Source organism: Balaenoptera acutorostrata, chromosome 19, assembly GCF_949987535.1.
Source record: "Balaenoptera acutorostrata chromosome 19, mBalAcu1.1, whole genome shotgun sequence".
In the NCBI taxonomy this organism is placed as follows: domain Eukaryota; kingdom Metazoa; phylum Chordata; class Mammalia; order Artiodactyla; family Balaenopteridae; genus Balaenoptera; species Balaenoptera acutorostrata.
This window is the reverse complement of record NC_080082.1, coordinates 35,764,969-35,789,212: the sequence shown is the minus strand read 5'-3', so window position 1 is coordinate 35,789,212 and position 24,244 is coordinate 35,764,969. Positions and strand designations below refer to the sequence as shown.

At 42.7% G+C, this 24,244-nt stretch overlaps 1 long non-coding RNA gene across 2 annotated transcripts in view; it reads left to right on the top strand.

The window, feature by feature from the left end:
- Nucleotides 1–432: 432 nt before the first annotated feature.
- Nucleotides 433–24,244, top strand: part of LOC130705756 (uncharacterized) — a 59,732-nt gene continuing 35,920 nt past the window's right edge. Inside the window, exons 1-3 of one of the 2 annotated variants that reach the window (XR_009006149.1) lie at nucleotides 433–1,019; nucleotides 19,868–20,229; nucleotides 22,623–22,735. This is a non-coding gene — a long non-coding RNA (uncharacterized LOC130705756). The remainder of the gene's footprint in view (nucleotides 1,020–19,867; nucleotides 20,230–22,622; nucleotides 22,736–24,244) is intronic. The other variant, XR_009006148.1, reaches the window with a different exon arrangement.

Here is a 24,244-nt window from a genome sequence, read left to right as displayed (position 1 = left end):
AGGGCCGGCTCTAGGCCGGCCCAGGAGCTGGAAGGACCGGAGTCTTGGCTCTGCCATTCCCCCTGGGGGCCTGCGTGAGCCTTCTCGCTCTGGGCCGAGTCCCCTTTTCTGCAACTGAGGAGGTTGCCGCCCTTCCAGCCGACGCCTTCTCCTTCTTTCACCTTCCTGCCAGCTCTGGAGCTTAGACCAGGAGACAGTGTAAGGGGAAACGATTTCACGTTCCACATGCACACTCGCTTCCTTATCAAATACTCCTTGCGCCCGTCTGTGCACCGGGCACCTCTGCTCTCTCTAGGGAAGTCGTTACTTAAGGCCTCCTTGTCTCGGCCACCAAAGCCCAGGGCGCCACCTGCTGTCCCCATGGCGCCAGTGCAGCCATCCGATTTCGAGGCCCCTTCATCCGGAGGGAGAGGATGAGAATCCCCGGGAAATCCGGGGACGCAGGTCTTTTGCGAGCAGCTGGCAAGGCCGAAAGGGGATGCAAAGTAAATGGATGTGGGCGATTGGAAGAAAAGCCTTCCACGGATGGAAGGGTCCCGGAGAGAACCGAAGGAAAGTGGGCAGCAGCCGCCGCCGCCGCGTCTCGCCGTGCTTTTCTCTGGAATAAAGGCTTACCACTGGCACCTCCAGGCGACCAAGGGGCACTGGGTCTGCTCCCCACCGCATCCCCGGGTGTGGAGACAGCAGCTGGGGAGCTGCATCAGAATCTCAAAAAATGGATGATGAATGAATTTAATTGGGACAGTGCATTCTTTTTTGCTGCTTTAAGTGGAGGGGAAGGCGATGCAAGATTCAAGGTACAGAAAAGGCACCTCCTCCCCGTGCCGCCCCGCAACACACACGGAAATTGCTCCCCAAAGCTCTCTTTCTCAGCAGTATCAGCGAGGAGGCTGGAACTCCTCTGCTTCCAGAATGACGTCTCCCTGTCCGTCCGCCTGGGCCTGCCACCTCCCGCCCCCACCGCCAGCGCCCGCCCTCCTCCACGTGGTGGAAGCTTGAGCAAACAGTTTAAAGTCCAGGTAGGTTTTGCAGCTGGAGGCCGGGGTGCATCCAGGAGCACAGGCTCTCCACCTTAGGTGTTCTCTCGCTTTGGTCTGAGTTGGTGGTGGGGAGCGGGTGGGTGTTAGAATCGGAGTGCTCTGGTCTCACCAGTAGATTCTGGGGCAGTGGGTTTGGAGTGGAGTCCTGGGACGCAGTTCCCCCCCCCCCCCCCCCCCCCCCGCGCGATTCTTGTCCTTCAAAGGTTGCACACCACTGCACTGGCCTGAAAGGCACTCCTTTGTCCAGGCTTCTTCCAAGCGCAGTGAAAAAATAACTGATTGTGGATGGAGAACGTACTTCCTGCGAGGTATTGCACCTAGGCTTCATGAGAATTCTCATTTAATGTTCACCACTGCCCTCTGAGGGGGCACCGTCTTTCCGTACATTTTAAAGAAAGGGGGGACTAAGGCTTAGAGGATTACTTGACTTGCCCCAGACTAGTAAATGGCAGGGACAGGATTGGAATTCAATTCACTCCAATTTCAAAGCACGTGTTCTTTTTCCCTAACTTTTCCCAGTACAACAATTCTCTTTACTCACATTATTTGGGTATAATGATTTTAGAGTTAATTTTTAAAATAGGCAATACAGGTATGTGGTTCAAAAATTTTTCAAAGTACTAAAACATATTCAGTACCATTGCAAAGCAATGTGAATACACGTAACATTCCTGACAACTGCGCTTGAAAATTTAAAGATGGTGACTTTTATGTTATGTGTTTTTTTTTTTTTAACCACAATTTTTAAAAAGAGGCCTTCAGTAGGAGGATTCTCTCTTGCCTTTGTCCCCTGTCTGTCTGGTGACCCCTCACCATGGGTAAACATCGCTATTAGTTTTATATGGATCTTTCCTTTTTAAAGTACACACGAATACATACAAATACATCCCCCCCTTCCTTTTTTGCACAAAGAGTAACAAACTATCTGCACCAATCTGCACCTTGTTATTGTCATAGGACACTATATCTTGGAGATCTTTCTATATCAGAACTTCAAGAGCCCCTCATTCCTTTTTAAAATTAATTAATAATTAAAAATTTTAAATTGAAGTATAATCAACATAACATTATATTACTTTCAGGTGTACAACCTAATGATTCAACATATGTATACCTTAACTACAATAAGTCTAGTTAACATCTGTCACCTTACATAGTTAACAGAAATTTTTTCTTGTGATGATGACTTTTAATATCTATTCTCTTAGCAACTTTCAAATATTCAGTACAGTATTGTTAACTAGAGTCGCCATGCTGTACATTACATCCCCATGACATCTATTGTATAACTGGAGGTTTGTACCTTTTAACTCCCTTTGCCCATATTCTCCATCCTCCCACCCCCTCCTCTGTAGCTATGGGTGTGGTTTTTGTTTGCTTGTTTTTTAGATTTCACATATAAGTGAGATCATATGGTATTTGTCTTTCTCTGACTTGCTTCGCCTAGCATAATACCCTCAAGGTCCAACCATGTTGTTGCAAATGGCAGGATTTCCTTCTTTTTTTTTTTTTTAATGATTGAATAGTATTCCACTGTGTATATACATATACATCACATCTCCTTTATCCATTCATCCATGGACACTGAAGTTGTTTCCACATCTTGGCTATTGCAAATAATGCCGCACCTCATTGCTTCTGTTAGCTGCTAGAGTAGCTCATTGTACAGAGACCATAGTTTCCGCTCACCACTCCCCTGCTGATGGGCCTTAAGATTTTTTCCAGTCTCTTGAAGACATATTGGTAACTAGCACCCAAAGGTGCCCGCTCAACTTACCCAGAGTTTAAACCATGACCTCAAAATAAAATGTATTGCTTAGACTCACCCTTGAAAACCGCAGGCTCATGTTCAAGACTCGCCCCCTTGCCTCAGTAAATCCCAGGCTGTTTTTCCTCCAGTGCTGGAATGGATAACGTGTCATATGGAGTAGCAGGTGTGCATTTAGGGGCCTTGGGGTCCAAATCAAGTGTCTTTACGCTCTGCAGTCACCCACGTTGTGGTCAGCTCACACAGTGAGAGGCTTTTGGCATAAGGGCCCAGCAGATGCACAGCCCCCATCTCATGCCCTCTCTGGGCTTGTTGGGTGAAGTGGTGGGTGCAGTCACTCAAGATATTAAACTTTTTTGGGGGGCTGGGTGGGAAGATGCATACAAATGAATTAACGTAAGTTGCACACGAGGGTGCTGGGGTGCCACCTCTTGCTGTGCTGCAAGGTGGTGGTCACTCCCCGTGGGTGCTCTGATGGCCCTTCCATTAGCACTTTCTCCCACTGTCCCTCATTAAACTGTGAGCTCCTGAAAACCCAAAGTGGAGAACTCGTTGTCCCTGCCATTCTCACAGCCTTGAAAGTATGACTGGGGCACAGGCAACGCTGGGTGCTGACCACGTGCCAGGGGCCCGCTCAGCACCTTATTCAATTGCCTCACTTAATCCTGGTAACAACTCCCTGAAGTAGGTGCTATTGTTATTCTTAGTTTTGAGATGAAGAAAATGAGGCACAGAGAGGTCAGGCAACCTGTCAAAGTCACACAGCTCCTAAGTGGCAGAGTTGAGATTGTGAGTCTGGGTGGTTTGGCTGCAAAATCTGTCCTCTTCACTGCTCTGCTCTGCTCTGCTGCCTCTGTGACCTTTCCTCTTTGTCCTGGAAAGTGAGGGAGGAGAGCTCGATCATGTTTACTTTAATATTTACTTTAGCAAAAGTGTATTGTGAGCCTCCGCTGTGCTACTAATTAGCTGTTTTGACCTTGGGACAGTTAGTTAATGTTTTTGTTTCTCATCCATAAAGCAGGGACAATAGTACTGAGTGCATGCGGCTGTCGCGAGGGTTCAGTGAATTAGGACATGTGAGGAGCTTACACATAGTTAGCATTCAAAGAGTGTACGCTGCTAGGCAATGGGCCAGGTCCTTTAGGCTCTTGATACTCAAGGCAGCATGGGCATCACCTGAGAGCTTGTTAGAAATGCAGAATCCCAGGCCCCTCCCCAGACCAGCTGAATCAGAATCTGCATTTTAGCAAGGTCCCTAGGTGATTTGCAGGTGCATTAAAGTCTGAGAGAGCTCTGCTCTGTGGCAGTGACTTTCAATCGCCCTTCTCCGTCAGACTCCCAGGCCCGACTCCTGACCCCGCTGCATGGCGTGCGGGGGTGAGGCTGGACCATCCAGTTTTATCAGCTCCTTCAGCCTCTTCTGAAGGTTGGGGACCAGCCAGGCTTGGGAACCCAGCTCTAAGAGCCAGCAGAGATGAATGAATGAAGCAGTTTCTGCACTTTTGATGTGACAGGGGAGACCCTCTTTTGGCTGTAGTGCCCAAACTTTTTAATCTTTCTCTGGGTCTGTCTTTCATCCTTGCCCAACCTGGCATTTTGAGAAATAAAGCTTTAGTGACTCAGGCAAGAAAGGAGGTCAGAGACAAGAGTGCCACCCTGTGGCAAGAGCCTGGCATTACCATCCAGAAAGCTGCCGGTGAGGGTAAGAACTGAGTGACTTCCGTCTGTGGTAACAGGATGTTGATAGCTACATCCTATTGAGTCTTTCTGATACGTCGGGCACTGTGCCAAGTCCTCCTCATGGATTAGTTTATGTGAAGCAGGTACTATTGTTACCCCCACGTTGCAGGGCTGGGGGAGCAGAGATGGAGAGGGATGAGGTGATTTGATCAGGCTCCCTCAGAGGTGAAGGCTGGAGCTGGGAGGGAGCTCAGTGCAGCCTGGCTCCGGAGCAAACAATTATAACAGTGTTGATATATTTCCTCTGTAGCAAGAGAAGGAGGCCTTTCTGGTGTGGACCCCCAAATTTTAGACTCTTTTTAGACCTGTGCTATTTTATTTACTGGAGTCAGGCAGTCAGAGACGTGGGTTCTGGCATGAGCGCCCCTCTCTCCTACCCAGGGAGTTGCAGGTGAGTCATTCACCTAAATCTTTCTGAGTTTGTAGAAGAGGGGTAATACTATTTGAGCTGTTTACATTATAGCATCTCTTCATGCTCTGCAAGAAGGCAGCATCTACAGGCCAAGGAGAGAGGCCTCTGGAGAAATCAACACTGCCAACAACTTGATCTCAGACTTACAGACTCCAGAACTGTGAGGAAATACATTTCTGTTGTTTAAGCCTTCCAGTCTGTGGTAATTTGTTGTGGCAGCCCAAGCAGACTAATACAAGCCCCCAAAAGCAATAAACTCAATCCAGACAGAGCATATACAGTGGAAGCTCTATTTAAAAAATGGGGTCTCACTATGGGGAACAGTATGGAGGTTCCTTAAAAAACTAAAAATAGAACTACCATATGATCTAGCAATCCCACTCCTGGGCATACATACAGAGAAAACTATGATTTGAAAAGATACATGCACCCCAATGTTCATTGCAGCACTATTTACAATAACCAAGACATGGAAACAACCCAAGTGTCCATTGACAGATGAATGGTTAAAGAAGATGTAGTATATATGTGCAATGGAATATTACTCAGCTGTAAAAAAGAATGAAATAATGTTATTTTGCAGGAACATGGATGGACCTAGAGATTATCATACTAAGTGAAGTAAACCAGACAGAGAAAGACATATATCATATGATATAGCTTATATGTGGAATCTAAAAAAAGTGATACAGATGAACTTACTTAAAAAACAGAAATAGACTTACAGACATAGAAAACAAACTTATGGTTACCAAAGGGGAAAAGGCGGGAAGGGATAAATTAGGAGTTTGGGATTAACATATACACACGACTATATGTAAAACAGATAACCAACAAGGACCTACTGTATACTCAGTATTTTTTAATAACCTATAAGGGAAAAGAATCTGAAAAAAAATGATATATATGTGTGTATAACTGAATCATTTTGCTGTACAATTGAAACTAACACAACATTTTAAATCAACTATACTTCAATAAAAAAAATTAAAAGTAAAAGTAAAAAAGGGGTTTGGGTTGACTAGTGTTACTATCATGTTGAGGCCTGGTCTTGGGTCACAGTGGTGACTTCAAGTGGTGTTTCCCAAAGTGTGGTATGTGGAACATGGTGGTACATGAAATGATGTTAAAGGTTATATGGATGAATGTAATTCTATATATATAATTTTTAAATTAGGAAGATATATTATTAACACATCATACTCATGACTTCATGGTTATTATTTTTTAGAGTGAGCTAAGTTAAAAAATAATAAACTGATTTGAAGTTGATTTAAAGAAAATTAGATTAGTTGGTTGATAAGTGAATATAACAATCTTGGCAGAATAATGAAGGTATATTCACATGACTGCCGTTGGGGGAAATGCTGAGCTGAGGACTGACTGTTTTTCTGGGAAGATGGCTGTGTGTTGAGAAAGGCTGCTGCCATGTGCCCTCCCCCACAAAGTGCTACACCTCTGTTCATGGGTCTGAATGAGCTTGAATTTTAAAATGATTCAATACAACATAGCTGCTCCAAACTGCTAAGTTCACCATAGATTGAATTACACAGAAAAGAGGGAACGGAGCTGGGGAAAAGGACTTGGACTGTAAGAAAGGGAATTCCGACTTCCCTGCTGGTGCAGTGGTTAAGAATCCGCCTGCCAGCTAACACATATCCTTCTCAAACTCTTCTAAAATATAGCAGAGGGAGGAACACTCCCAAACTCATTCTACAAGGCCACCATCACCCTGATACCAAAACCAGACAAAGATGTCACAAAGAAAGAAAATTACAGGCCAATATCACTGATGAACATAGATGCAAACATCCTCAACATAATACTAGCAAACAGAATCCAACAGCACATTAAAAGGATCATACACCATGATCAAGTGGGGTTTATCCCAGGAATGCAAGGATTCTTCAATATATGCAAATCAATCAATGTGATAAACCATGTTAACAAATTGAAGGAGAAAAACCATATGATCATCTCAATAGATGCAGAAAAAGCTTTCAACACAATTCAACACCCATTTATGATAAAAACTCTCCAGAAAGTAGGCATAAAGGGAACTTTCCTCAACATAATAAAGGTCATATATGACAAACCCACAGCCAACATCATTCTCAATGGTGAAAAACTGAAACCATTTCCACTAAGATCAGGAACAAGACAAGTTTGCCCACTCTCACCACTATTATTTAACATAGTTTTGGAAGTTTTAGCCAATCAGAGAAGAAAAAGAAATAAAAGGAATCCAAATCAGAAAAGAAGAAGTAAAAGTGTCACTGTTTGCAGATGACATGATACTATACATAGAGAATCCCAAAGATGCTACCAGAAAACTACTAGAGCTAATCAATGAATTTGGTAAAGTAGCAGGATATAAAGTTAATGCACAGAAATCTCTTGCATTCCTATACACTAATAATGAAAAACCTGAAAGAGAAATTAAGGAAACACTCCCATTTACCATTGCAACAAAAAGAATAAAATACCTAGGAATAAACCTACCTAAGGAGACAAAAGACCTATATGCAGAAAACTATAAGACACTGATGAAAGAAAGTAAAGACGATAACAAACAGATGGAGAGATATACCATGTTTTTGGATTGGAAGAATCAACATTATGAAAATGACTATACTACCCAAAGCAGATTCATTGCAATCCCTATCCAACTACCAATGGCATTTTTCACAGAACTAGAACAAAAAATCTCACAATTTGTATGGAAACACAAAAGACCCTGAAGAGCCAAAGCAATCTTGAGAAAGAAAAACAGAGCTGGAGGAATCAGGCTTCCAGACTTCAGACTATACTACAAAGCTACAGTAATCAAGACAGTATGGTACTGGCACAAAACAGAAACACAGATCAATGGAACAGGATAGAAAGTCCAGAGATAAACCCACACACATATGGTCACCTTATCTTTGATAAAGGAGGCAAGAATATACAATGGAGAAAAGGCAGCCTCTTTAATAAGTGGTGCTGGGAAAACTGGACAGCTACATGTAAAAGAATGAAATTAGAACACTCCCTAACACCATACACAAAAATAAACTCAAAATGGATTAAAGACCTAAATGTAAGGTCAGACACTATAAAACTCTTAGAGGAAAACATAGGCAGAACACTCTATGACATACATTGCAGCAAGATCCTTTTTGACCCACCTCCTAGAGAAATGGAAATAAAAACAAAAATAAACAAATGGGACCTAATGAAACTTAAAAGCTTTTGCACAGCAAAGGAAACCATAAACAAGAGGAAAAGACAACCCTCAGAATGGGAGAAAATATTTGCAAACGAAGCAACTGACAAAGGATTAATCTCCAAAATATACAGGGAGCTTATGCAGCTCAGTATTAAAAAGAACAAACAACCCAATCCAAAAATGGGCAGAAGATATAAATAGACATTTCTCCAAAGAAGATATACAGATTGCCAACAAACACATGAAAGGATGCTCAATATCACTAATCATTAGAGAAATGCAAATGAAAATTACAATGAGGTATCACCTCACACCAGTCAGAATGGCCATCATCAAAAAATCTACAAACAATAAATGCTGGAGAGGGTGTGGAGAAAAGGGAACCGTCTTGCACTGTTGGTGGGAATGTAAATTGATACAGCCACTATGGAGAACAGTATGGAGGTTCCTTAAAAAACTACAAATAGAACTACCATCCGACCCAGCAATCCCACTACTGGGCATATACCCTGAGAAAACCGTAATTCAAAAAGAGTCATGTACCAAAATGTTCATTGCAGCTCTATTTACAATAGCCAGGACATGGAAGCAACCTAAATGTCCATCATAGGATGAATGGATAAAGAAGATGTGGCACATATATACAATGGAATATTACTCAGCCATAAAAAGAAATGAAATGGAGGTATTTGTAGTGAGGTGGATGGAGTTAGAGTCTGTCATACAGAGTGAAGTAAGTCAGAAAGAGAAAAACAAATACAGTATGCTAACACATAAATATGGAATCTAAGGAAAAAAAAAAAGGCCATGAAGAACCTAGTGGCAAGACGGGAATAAAGGCACAGACCTACTAGAATATGGACTTGAGGATATGGGGAGGGGGAGGGGTAAGATGTGACAGGGTGAGAGAGTGGCATGGACATATATACACTACCAAATGTAAAATAGATAGCTAGTGGGAAGCAGCTGCATAGCACAGGCAGATCAGCTCAGTGCTTTGTGACCACCTAGAGGGGTGGGATAGGGAGGGTGGGAGGGAGGGAGACGCAAGAGGGAAGAGATATGGGAACATATGTATATGTATAACTGATTCACTTTGTTATAAAGCAGAAACTAACACACCATTGTAAAGCAATTATACTCCAATAAAGATGTTTAAAAAAAAAAAAAGAGTCATGTACCACAATGTTCTTTGCAGCTCTATTTACAATAGCCAGGACATGGAAGCCACCTAAGTGTCCATCGACAGATGAATGGATAAAGAAGATGTGGCACATATATACAGTGAAATATTACTCAGCCATAAAAAGAAATGAAATTGAGTTATTTGTAGTGAAGTGGATGGACCTAGAGACTCACACAGAGTGAAATAAGTCAGAAAGAGAAAAACAAATACCATATGCTAACATATGTATATAGAATCTAAAAAAAAAAAAAGGTTCTGAAGAGCCTAGGGGCAGGACAGGAATAAAGACGCAGACGTAGAGAATGGACTTGAGGACACAGGGAGGGGGAAGTGTAAGCTGGGATGAAGTGAGAGAGTGGCATGGACATATATACACTACCAAATGTAAAATAGATAGCTAGTGGGAAGCAGGCACATAGCACAGGGAGATCAGCTCGGTACTTTGTGTCCACCTAGAGGGGTGGGATAGGGAGGGTGGGGGGGAGACGCAAGAGGGAGGAGATATGGGGATATATGTATATGTATAGCTGATTCACTTTGTTACACAGCAGAAACTAACACACCATTGTAAAGCAATTACACTCCAATAAAGATGTTAAAACAAATAAAAAAATAAAAATAAACCTTAAAAAACAAAAAAGGAATCCGCCTGCCAATGCAGGGGACACGGGTTCGATCCCTAGTCCAGGGAGATCCTACATGCTGCGGAGCAGCTAAGCCCGTGTGCCTCAACTACTGATCCTGCACTCTATAGCCTCAACTACTGAAGCCCACATGCCTAGAGGCCGTGCTGTACAACAAGAGAAGCCACCGCAATGAGAAGCCCGTGCACTGCAAGGAAGAGTAGCCCTGGCTCGCCGCAACTAGAGAAAGCCCATGCACTGCAACGAAGACCCAACGCAACCAAAAATATAAATAAATAAATAAATAAATAAATAAATAAATAAATAAATAAATAAAAGGGAATTCCTGTGGAATAAGGTGCCTGCTCCACGTTCAGGCACACACATCGAGAGAGGAGAAAACTGTCCTGTCAAGATCCATTGAGGAAATGAGAGAAGAGAGAAAATGCAGGAGGAGTGGGACAAAATGCCAGTCGCTTACAATTGCTTAGCCCTTAGCAATTGGCAAAGGGCTTACAGGTCTGTTTTCTTGACTGGATTTAATGATATTCTGTAGTCAAGCTGGGTGGGACATGGGGAACTCTTAAGCACTGTGTTCTCCTGCACCTCCCTTCCCAGTCCCCTTGGCCTGGCTCCTGCTTCATCACTGCAGCAAGCAGACCCCTCAAAGTCACCAGGGCTCTTGATGATCACCCCAGTTTTGCAGACAAGGAGCTAAGGGCCACCAAAGTGAAGCCACTTCCTTGACTATGGCTGTCCAGCTGGTAGGGGGCAAAGCTGAGGGGCTTTTTGTTCCTCACTCTAGGGCTTGTTACGACCTAGTGTTTCCCTTTCTTTACCTGTTTGCAGGACTGTTGTATGGCTGTGACACTACTCTGTCTGGGCAGCTTAAGAGTATAAATCTGGGCCTCAGTGGGAGAAGATGTCAGCAGAGGGTGGAGCTGGTAGGAGAGGGTAAGGCCAGAGGCAAGTTTCAGCTCTGTTACCTCACCAAGAACATTCTCCTGACTTCCTTGTTTCAGTGGTGTCATGCTTAAAGTCTCCAGGCCTGAGATTTTTAAAAAACAGCTTTACTGAGGTATAATATACGTACAACAGCATGCATCCCCTTTTTGTGTGCAGTTCCACGAGTGATGATAAATGTTTACACCCACGTGTCCACTGCCACCACATTCAAATATAGAACAGTGCTGTCACTGCACGTTTCCTTGTACCCACGGACCTCTGTTCTGCCATGAAAGATTAGATTTGCCATTTCTAGAGCTTCCTGTAAATAGAAACATGCAGTAAGTATTCTTTCATGTCCGGCTCTCTCAGCATGTTTTGAGACTCATCCAGGTCATGTGTATTAATTTTTTTTTTCTGACTAGTTTCCTTTGTATGTATATACCCTAATTTGTTCATTCATTTATCTCTTGGTGGACATTTGAGTTGTTTCCAGTTTTTGTCTAATGTGAGTGAAGCTGCCATGAACATTCCTTGTTTAAGATTTTGTGTGGATGTATACTTCCGTTTCTCTTAGGTAGATACCTAGGAGTGGGATTGCTGAGTCATACTATAATGGGTAGCCTTTAAAAGGAAAATGCCAAATTATTTTTCAAAGCGATTTTGCCGTTTTACATTCCCATTAGCAATGTATCAGGGTCTTGGGTTGGGTTCCTCTGTGTCTATACCAATGCTTGATAATATCGGTCTTTTGATTTTTTTTTTTAAACCTGAACTTTTTTTTTTTTTAGCACTGTGAGGTTTTTTTTGTTGTTTTGTTTTGGTTTTGTTGTTTTTTTAAAAAAATGTTTATTTATTTATTTTTATTTTTGGCTGCGTCGGGTCTTAGTTGCAGCACGCAGGATCTTTTGTTGCGATGTTCGGGCTTCTCTCTAGTTGTGGTGTGTGGGTTCCAGGGTGTGTGGGCTCCGTAGTTGTGGCACATGGGCTCCAGAGTGCATGGGCTCTGTAGTTGCAGCACTTAGGCTCTCTAGTTGTGGCATGTGGGCTCAGTAGTTGTGGTGTGTGGGCTTAGTTGCCCCACGGCCTGTGGGATCTTAATTCCCCAACCAGGGTTTGAACCTGTGTCCCCTGTATTGGAAGGTGGATTCTTAACCACTGGACCACCCGGGAAGTCCCAATGTCAGTCTTTTTAATATTAGCTGTTTTATTGAGTGTGCAGTGGTATCTCTTCATTTTGATTTTAATTTGGACTTTCTTGATGACTAATGATGTTGAGTATCTTTTCATAGACTTATTGGCCATTTATGAAAGTCTTCTTTTGCGAAGTGTCTACTCACATTTTTTGCTCATTTTTTATTGGGCATTGTCTTATTATTGAGTTGTAAGAGTTGTTTTTTAAAAAATGTATCTGGACACCAATCCTTTTTCAACTATATGTGGTATATTTTCTCCCCCTCTGTGGCTTGCTCTTTCATTTTTTAAAAGATGTCTTTAGGAGAGCAGGAGTTAAATTTTTTTTTCTTTTGACAAGTGGATTTTCAAGATTTAATTTTCAAAATTTATTTTGGTGCTGAGAAGTGGGAAGGCTATTTATTTGTTCACATAACATGCCTTAGTCCCCAGTGTTCCTCTGGCCAAGCACACTGCATGGGAGGAATCCATCTGTCCCCCTGACTTGCTCCCAGTCAGTAATGCCAGCTAGGAAGTGCCTTGGCCCTGACATCTCAGCTGGAGGCTGCCAAGGAGAGGGGCCAGAGCTAAATCCCAGGTAAGCCGGGTAGGCTTCTGTCCTTGCTGGGGCCCTACCTTTGCAACATCTGACACTGTGAATCTAAATGCAAATATCCTTTTTTTCTCTGTAGCACTTATGTTGGTTTGTAATCTTATCTTGGTGGGTTCATGTATCTGTCTTTCCCACTTGACTGTCTCTGAGGGCAGGGACCTTGTCTGTTTTAATGTCCAAGAATTTGCAGAATATTAGTGGCTTTCAGAGCCCTACTTGCCCAGCACTGTGGGAAGAAGGCAGACAGTTCCCATTCTCAGGGTCCACAAGGAGTTCTAACTTGTGGCTGAGAAGTGTCCCTCATGGTTCTCCATCCCTAGACCAGGGCAAAAGTGCTTGTCATCTATGGGCAGGAGGCTGGGAGAATCCCACCTCTCGGTCATGTGCCTGGGGTCCTCACCTTAGGAAACACTGGTTTTCATCTTTACCCTCTTCCCCCTGTGGATCCCCTACTGGTCTGTTCGGTGATGAAGGGTCTCATCACACTATTTGCTCCTTCCTCCTGTCTTCTGTCCCCTCTCTTCTTTCCATCATTCTTCTGGGGTCCTTTCCTGCCCCCTCCTCCTCCCCACTCCCCTCTTTCCAGCTGTAAGATGTGAGGAAGACCTCAAAGACTCACCAGGAGACAAATTCAACTGTAAGGACAATAAACGTAAACATGGATAACTATACAAATTCCAAAAGCATCTTTATTGTTTTCAAAGAAACCTATTAAATAGCAGTTCTTGCGTGCATTCTAAACTTCCTTAAAATTTATTGTCATCTATTACAGTGCATATGTCAGCTTCAAATTTCACCTCAAATGCCCAGGGCTGAGACTTAGGCTTTCTGGGTGGGTTAACCTCCAGTAACCCCAAAGAGCTTAAGGTATGGGAAGTGAAGGCACATCTAAGGAGTTTTTACATAATCCTGGAGGAGTTTTTAATTTTGATGAAATCCAATTTCATCATATTTTTTCTTTTATGATTTGTGCTTTTTGTATCCTATTGGAAAAAATTTTGCCTACTCTTACTTCAAAATAGTCTATGATTTCTTTGAGAGCTAACGATTACTTTTAGGCCTATGATTCATTTCAGGTTAATTTTTGTGAATGCCATGAGGTTGCCTTTTCATTTTGTTGATTTATTCTTTGCTTACAGAGGCTTTTTAGTTTGATGTAGTCTCACTTGTTTATTTTTGCTTTTGTTGGCTGTACTTTTGGTGCCATACCCAAGAAATCATTGACAAGACCAACATCCAGGAGATTTTCCCCTGTATTCTTCTGGGAGTTTTATGGTTTCAGGTCTTACAGTTAAGTCTTTAAACTATTTTGAGTTCATTTTTATGTATGGTATAATATAAGGGTCCAATTTCATTCTTTTGAATGTGGATATCTAGTTTCTTAACACCATTTACTGCATAGACTATCTTTTCCCCATTGTTGTTTTTGGCTCCTTTGTCATAAATTAGTTGACCATATATGCGTGAGTTTATTTCTGGACTCTCTATTCCATTGATTTATGTGTCTGTTTTTATGCTAGTACCATACTCTTTTGATTAGCATAGCTTTGTAATATAGTTTGAAAGCAGGAAATTTGATACCTCCAGCTTTGTTCTTCTTTCTCTAGATTGCTTTGGCTATTCAGGGTCTTTTGTGGTTTCATATGAATTTTAGGACTTTTTTTTCTGTGAAAAATACCCTTGGAATTTTGATAAGGATTGCACTGAATCTGTAGATTGCTTTGGGTAGTATGGACATTTTGACAATTTTAATTCTTCCAATTCATGAGCATGGAATATTTTTCTATTTATTCTGTCTTCAGTTTCTTTCATTAATGTCCTATAGTTTTCAGTGTACAAGTCTTTCACCTCCTTGGTTAAATTTATTCCTAGATATTTATTCTTTTTTTTTTTTTTTTTTAATAAATTTATTTATTTATTTATTTATTTGGCTGTGTTGGGTCTTCGTTTCTGTGCGAGGACTTTCTCCAGTTGCGTCAAGCGGGGGCCACTCTTCATCACGGTGCACGGGCCTCTCACTATCCTGGCCTCTCTTGTTGCGGAGCACAAGCCCCAGACGCACAGGCTCAGTAATTGTGGCTCACGGGTCCAGTTGCTCCGCGGCATGTGGGATCCTCCCAGACCAGGGCTCGAACCCGTGTCCCCTGCACTGGCAGGCAGACCCTCAACCACTGAGCCACCAGGGAAGCCCTATTTATTCTTTTGATGAAATTATAAATGGGATTGTTTTCTTAATTTATCTTTCTAATAGTTTGTAGTTAGTACATAGAAACACAACTGATATTTGTATATTGATTTTGTATCCTGCAACTTTACTGAATTCTTTTATTAGTTCTAACAAATTTTTTGGTGGAGTCTTTAGGGTTTTCTACGTCATATCATCTGCAAATAGAGACAGTTTTATTTCTTCCTTTTTGATTTTAATGACTTTTATTTCTTTTTCTAGCCTAATTGTTCTGGCTAGGACTTCCAGTACTATGTTGAATAAAAGTGATGAGAGTGGGCATCTCCATCTTTTTCTTGATTTTAGAGGTAACAATTTCAACATTGATTTGCCCTTTGATCTTACCTCTCTTATGGATCCAAAAAGAGTTGTTAATTTTTCAGTCTATTCAGCTCCTTTCTTATGGAATTGGACACTGGAAATCTCCTTTCCCCAATTTTTAATGGAATATTTTGTTGTTGTTGAGTTGTAGTTCTTTATATGTTCTGGATACTAACCACTTATAAGGTATATGATTTGCAAATATTTTCTCTCATTCCATGAGTTGCTTTTTCACTCTGTTGGTAGTGCCCTTTGATGCACAAAATTTTTAATTTTGATGAAGTCCAACTTATCTATTTTTTCTTTTGTTGTCAGTACTTTTGGTGTCATATCCATAATTCACTGCCAAATGTCATGAAGTTTTACCCTTATGTTTTCTAAGAAGGGTTTTATGGTTTTAGCTCTTATGTTTAGGTTTGATCCACTTTGAATTCATTTTTGTCTATGGTATAAAGTAAGGGTCAATTTTTGTTCATTTGCATGTGGATGTTCAGATTTCCCAGGACCGTTTGTTGAAGAGACTCTTCATTCCCCATTGTGTAGTCCTGGCTCCCTTTTTGACTCATTTGACCACATAAGTGAGGGTTTATTTCTGGGCTCTCTATTATATTCCATTGGTCTGCCATTATGCTGGTAATACAGTTTTGATTACTGTAGCTGTAATATATTTTGAAATCAGGAAGTATAAGACCTCTAAGTTAGTTCTTTTTTCAAAGATTGTTTTGACTACTTGGGGTTCCTTGAAACTTTGGATGGACTTTCCTATTTTTGCAAAAAGGTTGTTAAGATTTTGATAGAGATTGCATTGAATCTCTAGATTTCTTTGGGTAGTATGGATATTTGAAAAATATTAAGTTTTCCAGTCTATGAATATGCATTTTCATTTGTTTGTATATTCTTTAATTTCTTTCCACAGTGTTCTGTAATTTTCAGTGTACAAGTCTTCACCTTCTTGGTTAAGTTTATTGCTAAGTATTTTATTCTTTTTGGTGCTGTTGTAAATGGGATTGTTTTCTTAATTTTCCTTTCATATTGTCCACTGTTAGTGTATAAAAATGCAACTGATTTTGTGTATTGATTTTGTATCCTGCAACTTTGCTGAATTTGTGTATAAGTTCAAACAGTTTTTTTGGTGGAATTTTTAGGGTTTTCCACGTATAAGGTTATGTCATCTGTGAACAGAGGTAATTTTACTTCTTCCTTCCTAATTTGGATACCTTATATTTCTTTTCCTTATGTGATTGCTCTGGCTAGAATTTCCAACACTATGTTGAATAGAAGTTATGATAGTTATCCTTGTTTTGTTTCTGATCTTAGAAGAAAAGCTTTTCAACTTTAACCATTGAATATGATATTAGCTGTAGTTTTTTCATATATGATCTTTCTGATGTTGAGGTAGTTTCCTTCTATTCTGAGTTTATTGAATTCATTTTTTTTATCATGAAAGGGTATGGATTTGCCAAATGCTTTATCTGTCTCTATTGATGGGATCATGTGATTTTTTTCTCACTTCATTCTCTTAATGTAGTGTATCATATTGTTTTTCATATGTTGAACAATGTTTCATATGTTCCTAGCATTCGAGGAATAAATCCCACTTGGTCATGTTTTGTAATCATTTTAACATGCTGATGAATTTGGTTTGCTAGTATTTTGTTAAGGATTTTTATACCAATATTTATAAACAATACTGGTATGTATATATATATATATATATATATATATATATATATATATATATATAGGGCAGATACAGAGAAGCTAAATGATTTGGGGACTCTAGGAATATGGGCAAAGGAAGGATCAAAGTTCACATGGCTGCCTGGAGTCTCCAGGCCCCTCTCCCCACAATCTTCCATGATTCTCATGGTTCCTCTAGCATCATCTTATGGCCTCTTTTTTTCCTATATCTTTATCATTCCTGGCTGAATTTGTTCTTTACCCCTCTAGTCCCTACCTCCACCGATATATCTTCATATCAGAACAAGAGGGTCTTCCAAGAATGTAATTTTCATTATGTTGCTTTTCTGTCTTGGTGACTTTTTTTTTTTCCTCCTTGCTGCTGTGTTTTGATTACTAGGACCTGTCTCTTCACCATGGCCCCTAGGATCCTGGAATAATATAATTTAAGAAATTAAGACAGACTAGACAGATTCTCAGGAGATTTTATTGATACTCAACCTGCAGCATGTCTTTGAAATTAAGCCATGCTGCGGTTCACACCTGAACCACAGAGTCGGGATGGTCTAAGTTATGCTGTGTTAACAAACAGCCCTGGGCCATGTGGGCTGGCAAGGGGCTCTTCTCCACATAGACACTCAGGGAACCAGAGTCACCATCTTCTTGTAGCGGCATCACCTGGACCCCATGGTCCTCTCAGTCTCTAAGGGAAAAGAGAGCACTGGAGAGTGTTCTAGAAGCCAGCTCTGCTCCCGTAATCAGAGGATAAGTTCCCTGAGGTAGGGACGGTGATAAATAAATGCATATTCATCTGTTTGTTCATTCTGTCAGATATCCTAGTGAGAGATAGTGTGAAGGTGAAGTTTGGCCAAGAAGTCAGGAAAACCCAAATTCTGCCTGTTTTTTCCCACCAGAACCCTGAGGGAAATGCGCAGTGGTAAATGGGAATTGGCCCTTGTCTCCCAATGCAGAACACTCTGGCAAGCTGACCTGGGCAACGTGGACCAACCCTTTTACTCAGACTACTATGGATATGGAGTGGAGTATGGGTCCTGCTTTGCCTATGTGGTCCCTCAGTGTGAAGACTGAAGGCTGAGTTCTTATCGTCGAGAAGGAAGGCTGATTCATTCCATCCCTCCAGAGCCAGAAGACTTACAAGAGGAGCTGGTGTAGAAAGACAGTGCTAGTCTCCAGTGCCTGGTACCAGGCTGGCCTAGTCCTGTGCCAGGGCTAGTGCCATGTGGGAGAGGAGGCAGGAGGTGAGGAGGGGGGCTGGATCTCAGCTCCAGTCTCCTTACCCCTCTCACCTCCTACTACAGGGTGTCTCTACCCTTCAGCCCAATAGTGTTCACAGATCTGACCAGTCCATGGAGATTCCTTCTTCCTGGGCAAGTGGGGAAGAAGGTGGCGTGGGGAAAGGGACCTTGAATATTAATTAATTAATTCAAGGCAACATATTAATTAATTAAATTAAAAATTGCATTGAATATCTCCCACGGGTCAAACATTCCTCACGGTTGCCATATCAGAACTGGGGGCAAATAGGAAATACTAATGACATAACAGGCCACGCTTTTTACTTTCCTAATAAAATCTGCATATTTTCAAAATTAAATCTGCTTGGTTGTCACCCACTGGAGTTCAGAGGTAACAACAACGATGATGATAGGACAGCAGTTGGGTGTTGCTTATTCAGTGTTTACTACGTGCCAGTCACAGTGTTAAGTGCAACACACCACTGAATTCTCATAACAAACCAGAAGACATGGATGTTACTGCACTCCATTTTGTAGGCAGGATGACTGGAGTTCAGAGAGGTGAAGTGGCTCACCTAACTCACAGTTATAGCAATTACGTGTATAAATAAATAAGGCTGCCTGTGTGTGTATTTAATAATTATATACAAGGCCTGAAATGTTGAAGTTGCAGGATACAGAGGCAGATTTCATGGTGGGCTTTGAGAATTCACCTTACATCTGTAGTTTGCTTCACATGACTACACACATGAATGGAAGCTCCATAAGGCAGAAATCTTTTTCTCTGTTGTTTCCTAATATTTCTGAACTCCTGGCACAGTGCTTGTCATGTGGAGGATACTCAGTGTCTCAGTGTCTCTTTATCAGTGTACCTTTATCTAGGTATATGGTAGTTATATGGTGACATGGGAAAGAGCACTGCGTTGGCAGGTAGAACTGGATTTGAGCTTTGCCCTGACTTACCTTACTAGTTGGATGAACTTGGTCAGTTCCTTCAATCTCTGTGAGCCTTAGTCTCCTCGTTTGTGGGATGGAGACATCACTATTCTGCCTCCCTCTCTGGGCTGCTGTGAGGTTTTGATGCCAGTGGGCTATAAGAGAGCTGTGTAAACCCTAAGATGTTTTATTTGATTAAAAGCCCTGGCTTATCTGGTTGCTTTGGTGTAAGGAAGAGTACCTTACAAAGATGACTGAAGCAATGAGGTTTTAATAAGAGGAAACGTGGCAAAAAAGAGACAAGACTTGGGCTTGTCCTGGGAGTTGTCAGAGAGTCAGAGTGAGGCATCGTTCAGGGACTGAAAGGGTCCGAGGCCTTTCTACCAACAAGATTCTTTTGGCCCCTTCACTGGAATTTGTAGATATGCTACCTTAAAGTAATGTAACATCTCATAATATTTGCTTTTACTCTTCCTGCCGTTACTGACATCCTTCTTCCCTGTCCTCTGAGTCTCTGTGTACCCCCTACCCTCCAAATATTTTTCTCCTCTGGATGATTTTTGCTTCTGCATAAGTTGAGTTCACTTATAGCCCCTGCTGCTTCAGAATACCCCTCCAGTGTGTACCCTTAGGAATTAGGCTCTGACCACCAAATATTCCTGATCAAGTTCCTGAGGGATAGGATCTGACAGGCTCCATTGTCTCCATTTTCTCTCTCTCTCTCTTTTTTTTTTTTTGGCAGAGCTTTTCCCTCCAGGACACCTCCTGGGTCAGTGTCCAACCCTGGCTAGGGGATGGGGCTGTGTCTTCTTTGTACTCTGTCGTGCATCACTCACTGTTGGGAAACCCAGCCACCATATTGTGAGGACACTCAAGCAGCCCTGTGGAGAGGTCCGTGTGAAGAGGAACTGAGGCCTCCTGCTGACAGCCAGCACCAACGTTCCAGCCATAAGAGTACACCAGTCCGCAGTCAAGCTGTCCCTTGATTTACCCCCAGCTGACATCTTGATTGCAACTTCATAAGAGACCCTGAGCCAGAATTGCCCAGCTAAGCTGCTCCTTGAACTTCTGACTCACAGAAACTGTGAAAGGAAATAATTACAGGTGATAATGTGATTAATCATGGTGTCACTGCTCACTAGAGGTTACTATTACTAATATCCCATTTCTCAAGGACCGCAGCACTGTTTTCAACAGACCAAGGACAAGATGACCAAACCAATCCCAGAATCCCATCTTTTTTTTTTTTTTTTTTTAAACTTTTATTTATTTATTTTTGGCTGTGTTGGGTCTTCGTTTCTGTGCGAGGGCTTTCTCTAGTTGCGGCAAGCGGGGGCCACTCTTCATCGCGGTGCGTGGGCCTCTCACTATCGCGGCCTCTCTTGTTGCGGAGCACACGCTCCAGACGCGCAGGCTCAGTAGTTGTGGCTCACGGGCCTAGTTGCTCCGCGGCTTGTGGGATCTTCCCAGACCAGGGCTCGAACCCGTGTCCCCTGCATTGGCAGGCAGATTCTCAACCACTGCGCCACCAGGGAAGCCCCAGAATCCCATCTTTGAGGATCAACTTCCCAGGACCACTTTTGGTACCAAATATTGGATTAGTCAGAGTCAAGTCAGTAGAAAAAAAACCTCACTAGCTTTCTCTATTTTAAATTCTCTCTTTTAAAGGGACTTGAAGGGCAAAAAGGGAATACTGAGGTATCAAAAGGTAGTAACTGCAGAAAGCATGGATTATTCTTAAGGCTTGAGAAACAAAGTTAAGAACATGGGGCTATTGGAACCTAAGTTCTTCGAGGAGGGGCCCTATGGAACTGGGACTCAGAACTCTGAGAAGGAAGTGCTACCAGCTGGGGCTGGTGTATCTGAGTGCGTGGGGAGGATGCGATGAGTTTATACCTGGGAGGGCTGGAAGGAGCTTAGAAATGGGACCAACTGTTGTTGCTGAGGGGAAGGGCCATCACTTGGTTGATGCCAACAGGAAACAGCAAAACAGGAAAGAGCAAGTCCTTTTTTACTCCTCCAGCTTTTTTTTTTTTTAATTTTTAATTTTATTTATTTATTTTATTTTTGGCTGTGTTGGGTCTTCGTTTCTGTGCGAGGGCTTTCTCTAGTTGCGGCAAGCGGGGGCCACTCTTCATTGCGGTGCGCGGGCCTCTCACTGTCGCGGCCTCTCTTGTTGAGGAGCACAGGCTCCAAACGCTCAGGCTCAGTAGCTGTGGCTCACGGGCCCAGCTGCTCCGCGGCATGTGGGATCTTCCCAGACCAGGGCTCGAACCCGTGTCCCCTGCATTGGCAGGCGGATTGTCAACCACTGCGCCACCAGGGAAGCCCCACTCCTCCAGCTTTCCAGTCTCCCTTTAGTGCCCTCTATCAGTGGCACTTAACAGGAAGCCAGCTGGCAAAGGAGAAATGATTTGCAGAGTCTTAGCCCCGCACCACAGAGGGGAGTGTAGAAGGGTGGGTTTACTGCTTAGAACAATAGCTTAATAACCTGAGTACTGGCTCCTGGAGGCCATGGCATCTGTAAGCCCTGAAGGAGATGCTTAAGGATAATCCACGACTAAGGCAATTTTACTTAAGACCAGGGCTCCCCTAAAACATTGCCTGGAACCCAAAGACAAGATGATAGGAGAGACTCCACACTATATTGTTTCCTTCCTCCTTCCGCAAGTGGCCTTCTTCACCTTCTTCCTGCTCCCAACACTGGTGAGAACTCAGCTAAATGGAGGACCGCTGGGTTGTGACTACTTTCTACACACACTGGACCACTGTGCATCCCAATTAGAGCTCTGAAGAGTGCACTGCATGGGAACGTTTTTATGCCTTTAAGTAGTATTAGCAAGCTTCCTTTCTTTTTTTAGCACTTAAACTTCCTTTTCTCATTAGCACAGTCTTCTGGAGGGAGAGGAAGGGGCAGAAGAGCTAATTAGTGAACTTGGGTGACTGTCTCCTACCTCTAACCTTTCCCAAACATCTGCCCCCTGCTAGAGGAAGCCAGAGCCTACTATGTCTTTTGAGAAACTATCAGAAAACATTTGCAAATAACTGTGATTGCCTTACAGTGGAGGAAGGAAGTACATTTTCCAATTACAGCCTGGGTGATTGCTCCGGCTTGTTTAATTAATGGAATGGGCATCTGTTTGCTGAGGCCCTTTTGAATGCATTTTCTGGAGTTTCTTAATTAGCTACAAAAAGCTGCAGGTGTACTGGCAGGGGAGAATGGTAGAGCTGGGATGTCTTCCAGAAGAGAGAATCTTTTTTAATGTAAATATTTAGTCGTATGATGATGAGGTCCATTTTAAAGTTCTCTTCCTATTTGCTCTGTGTGCAGTGGTGTTGGAAGATATATTCGGGTTCCATTTGGATTGTTGACAGAATGAATTGAAATGGAAGAGACCAATTTTCATTATGACAGACACTTGTATGCAGTTAGAGCATTACCAGGATGACAAGTTATTCTCGTGCTGTCACGATGAGACTGCTGTCTGGTTTTTCAGGCCAAAATGCTTGCGAGGGGAGAGGAGATGTCACATACTAATTCTGCGCATCGAATTACACATGCTATATGGAGAGACCCACGGCGGGAGTGAGAGGGGCTTTCGGCTTCCTGGTAAGTGAAGATCGTCTCAGCAACAGGGGTGTGTCCGAAAGGTTTACCCTCCTCTGACACGGCTCTCTGCCTGTTATTGTTTATGAGAATCCAAGGATGTTGTCTCTTATGGCAGTAATTACCACCTCTGGATCTGAGAGATGATGTTACCATGATGTTACCTCGAAAACATTCGAGGCTGAGTTAGAGAGTCTGTGATGATAGAGTGTGTGGGTATCGGAGGGTACGCTCTGATCAACAATAACAAACTATGGCCATGGGCCAGATTTGGGCCGCTGTTTCTTAAAGTTTTACTGGAGCACACCCACTCCCATTAGTTTACGTTTATGGCTGCCTTTACCACATGGGCAGAGTTGAGTAGTTGTGACTGTATGGTCTTCACAGCCTAAAATAGTTACCATCTGGCTCTTTATTGAAAACTTTGCTGACCTCTGAACTGTAGGGATTCTGTGGTCTATTGGATGAAGCTTGGGGAGAAGGGCCGCTACTTCTGCGGTCTCCTTTCCAGGCCTCAGTTTGCAGATCTCTGTGATGGGGCTAAACCTTCCTACCCTTTGTGTCTTAAAGTGCTGTGTGAGGTATAACAGTTGAAACACTGTCTGATGAATTTTTGTATTTTCTCACTAAGAAACACACACTCAGTAATTGAGAAAATGCAACATAGGCTTTCATTCTTTCCTTGATGTCCTGTATCCTGTGAACCAAGACTAAGACAAGCGAGGCACTGAAACCAAACTTGTCTTGGATTAGCCCCTCTGCCCTTCATTACTGCTCCCCTCCCACATCTTTTGTAGCATGTGTGGGACGAAGGTTCTTTTTATTCTGGGAGAAAAGGTGCACATGTCTGACTGTCCGAATGGTGGTTCATCACTTCTCTCATGCATGCACCTCCCATTCTACCTCAAGGGTCCTTGTTATTTTATTCCAGGAACCACAGGTGGAGGCAGCTCTATACTGTAGATCTTAATTTTTTAACGTTCAAAACGTCTCACAACATTGCCCTTAAGGTTTCAGGGTTGCACTTCTGGGCCAGGGTTAAATTTTGAAGGCAAACTGATTTCAGCAAAGCATCTTTTTTTTTGGTTTTAAATTAATTAATTAATTAATTGATTATTTTGTCTGTGTTGGGTCTTCGTTTCTGTGTGAGGGCTTTCTCTAGTTGTGGCAAGCGGGGGCCACTCTTCATCGCGGTACGCAGGCCTCTCACTATCGCGGCCTCTCTTGTTGCGGAGCACAAGCTCCAGACGCGCAGGCTCAGTAGTTGTGGCTCACGGGCCTAGTCGCTCCGCGGCATGTGGGATCTTCCCAGACCAGGGCTCGAACCCGTGTCCCCTGCATTAGCAGGCAGATTCTCAACCACTGCGCCACCAGGGAAGCCCCAGCAAAGCATCTTGGGAGCGTTTTGGCACAGCTTGGTGGGCAGAAGTGATGCCCCTCTTTGACTCAACTCCAGCCACATCCTGGTGTCCATGGAAATAATGCAATTGAGCAGCCAAGGTAGAGAGGCTT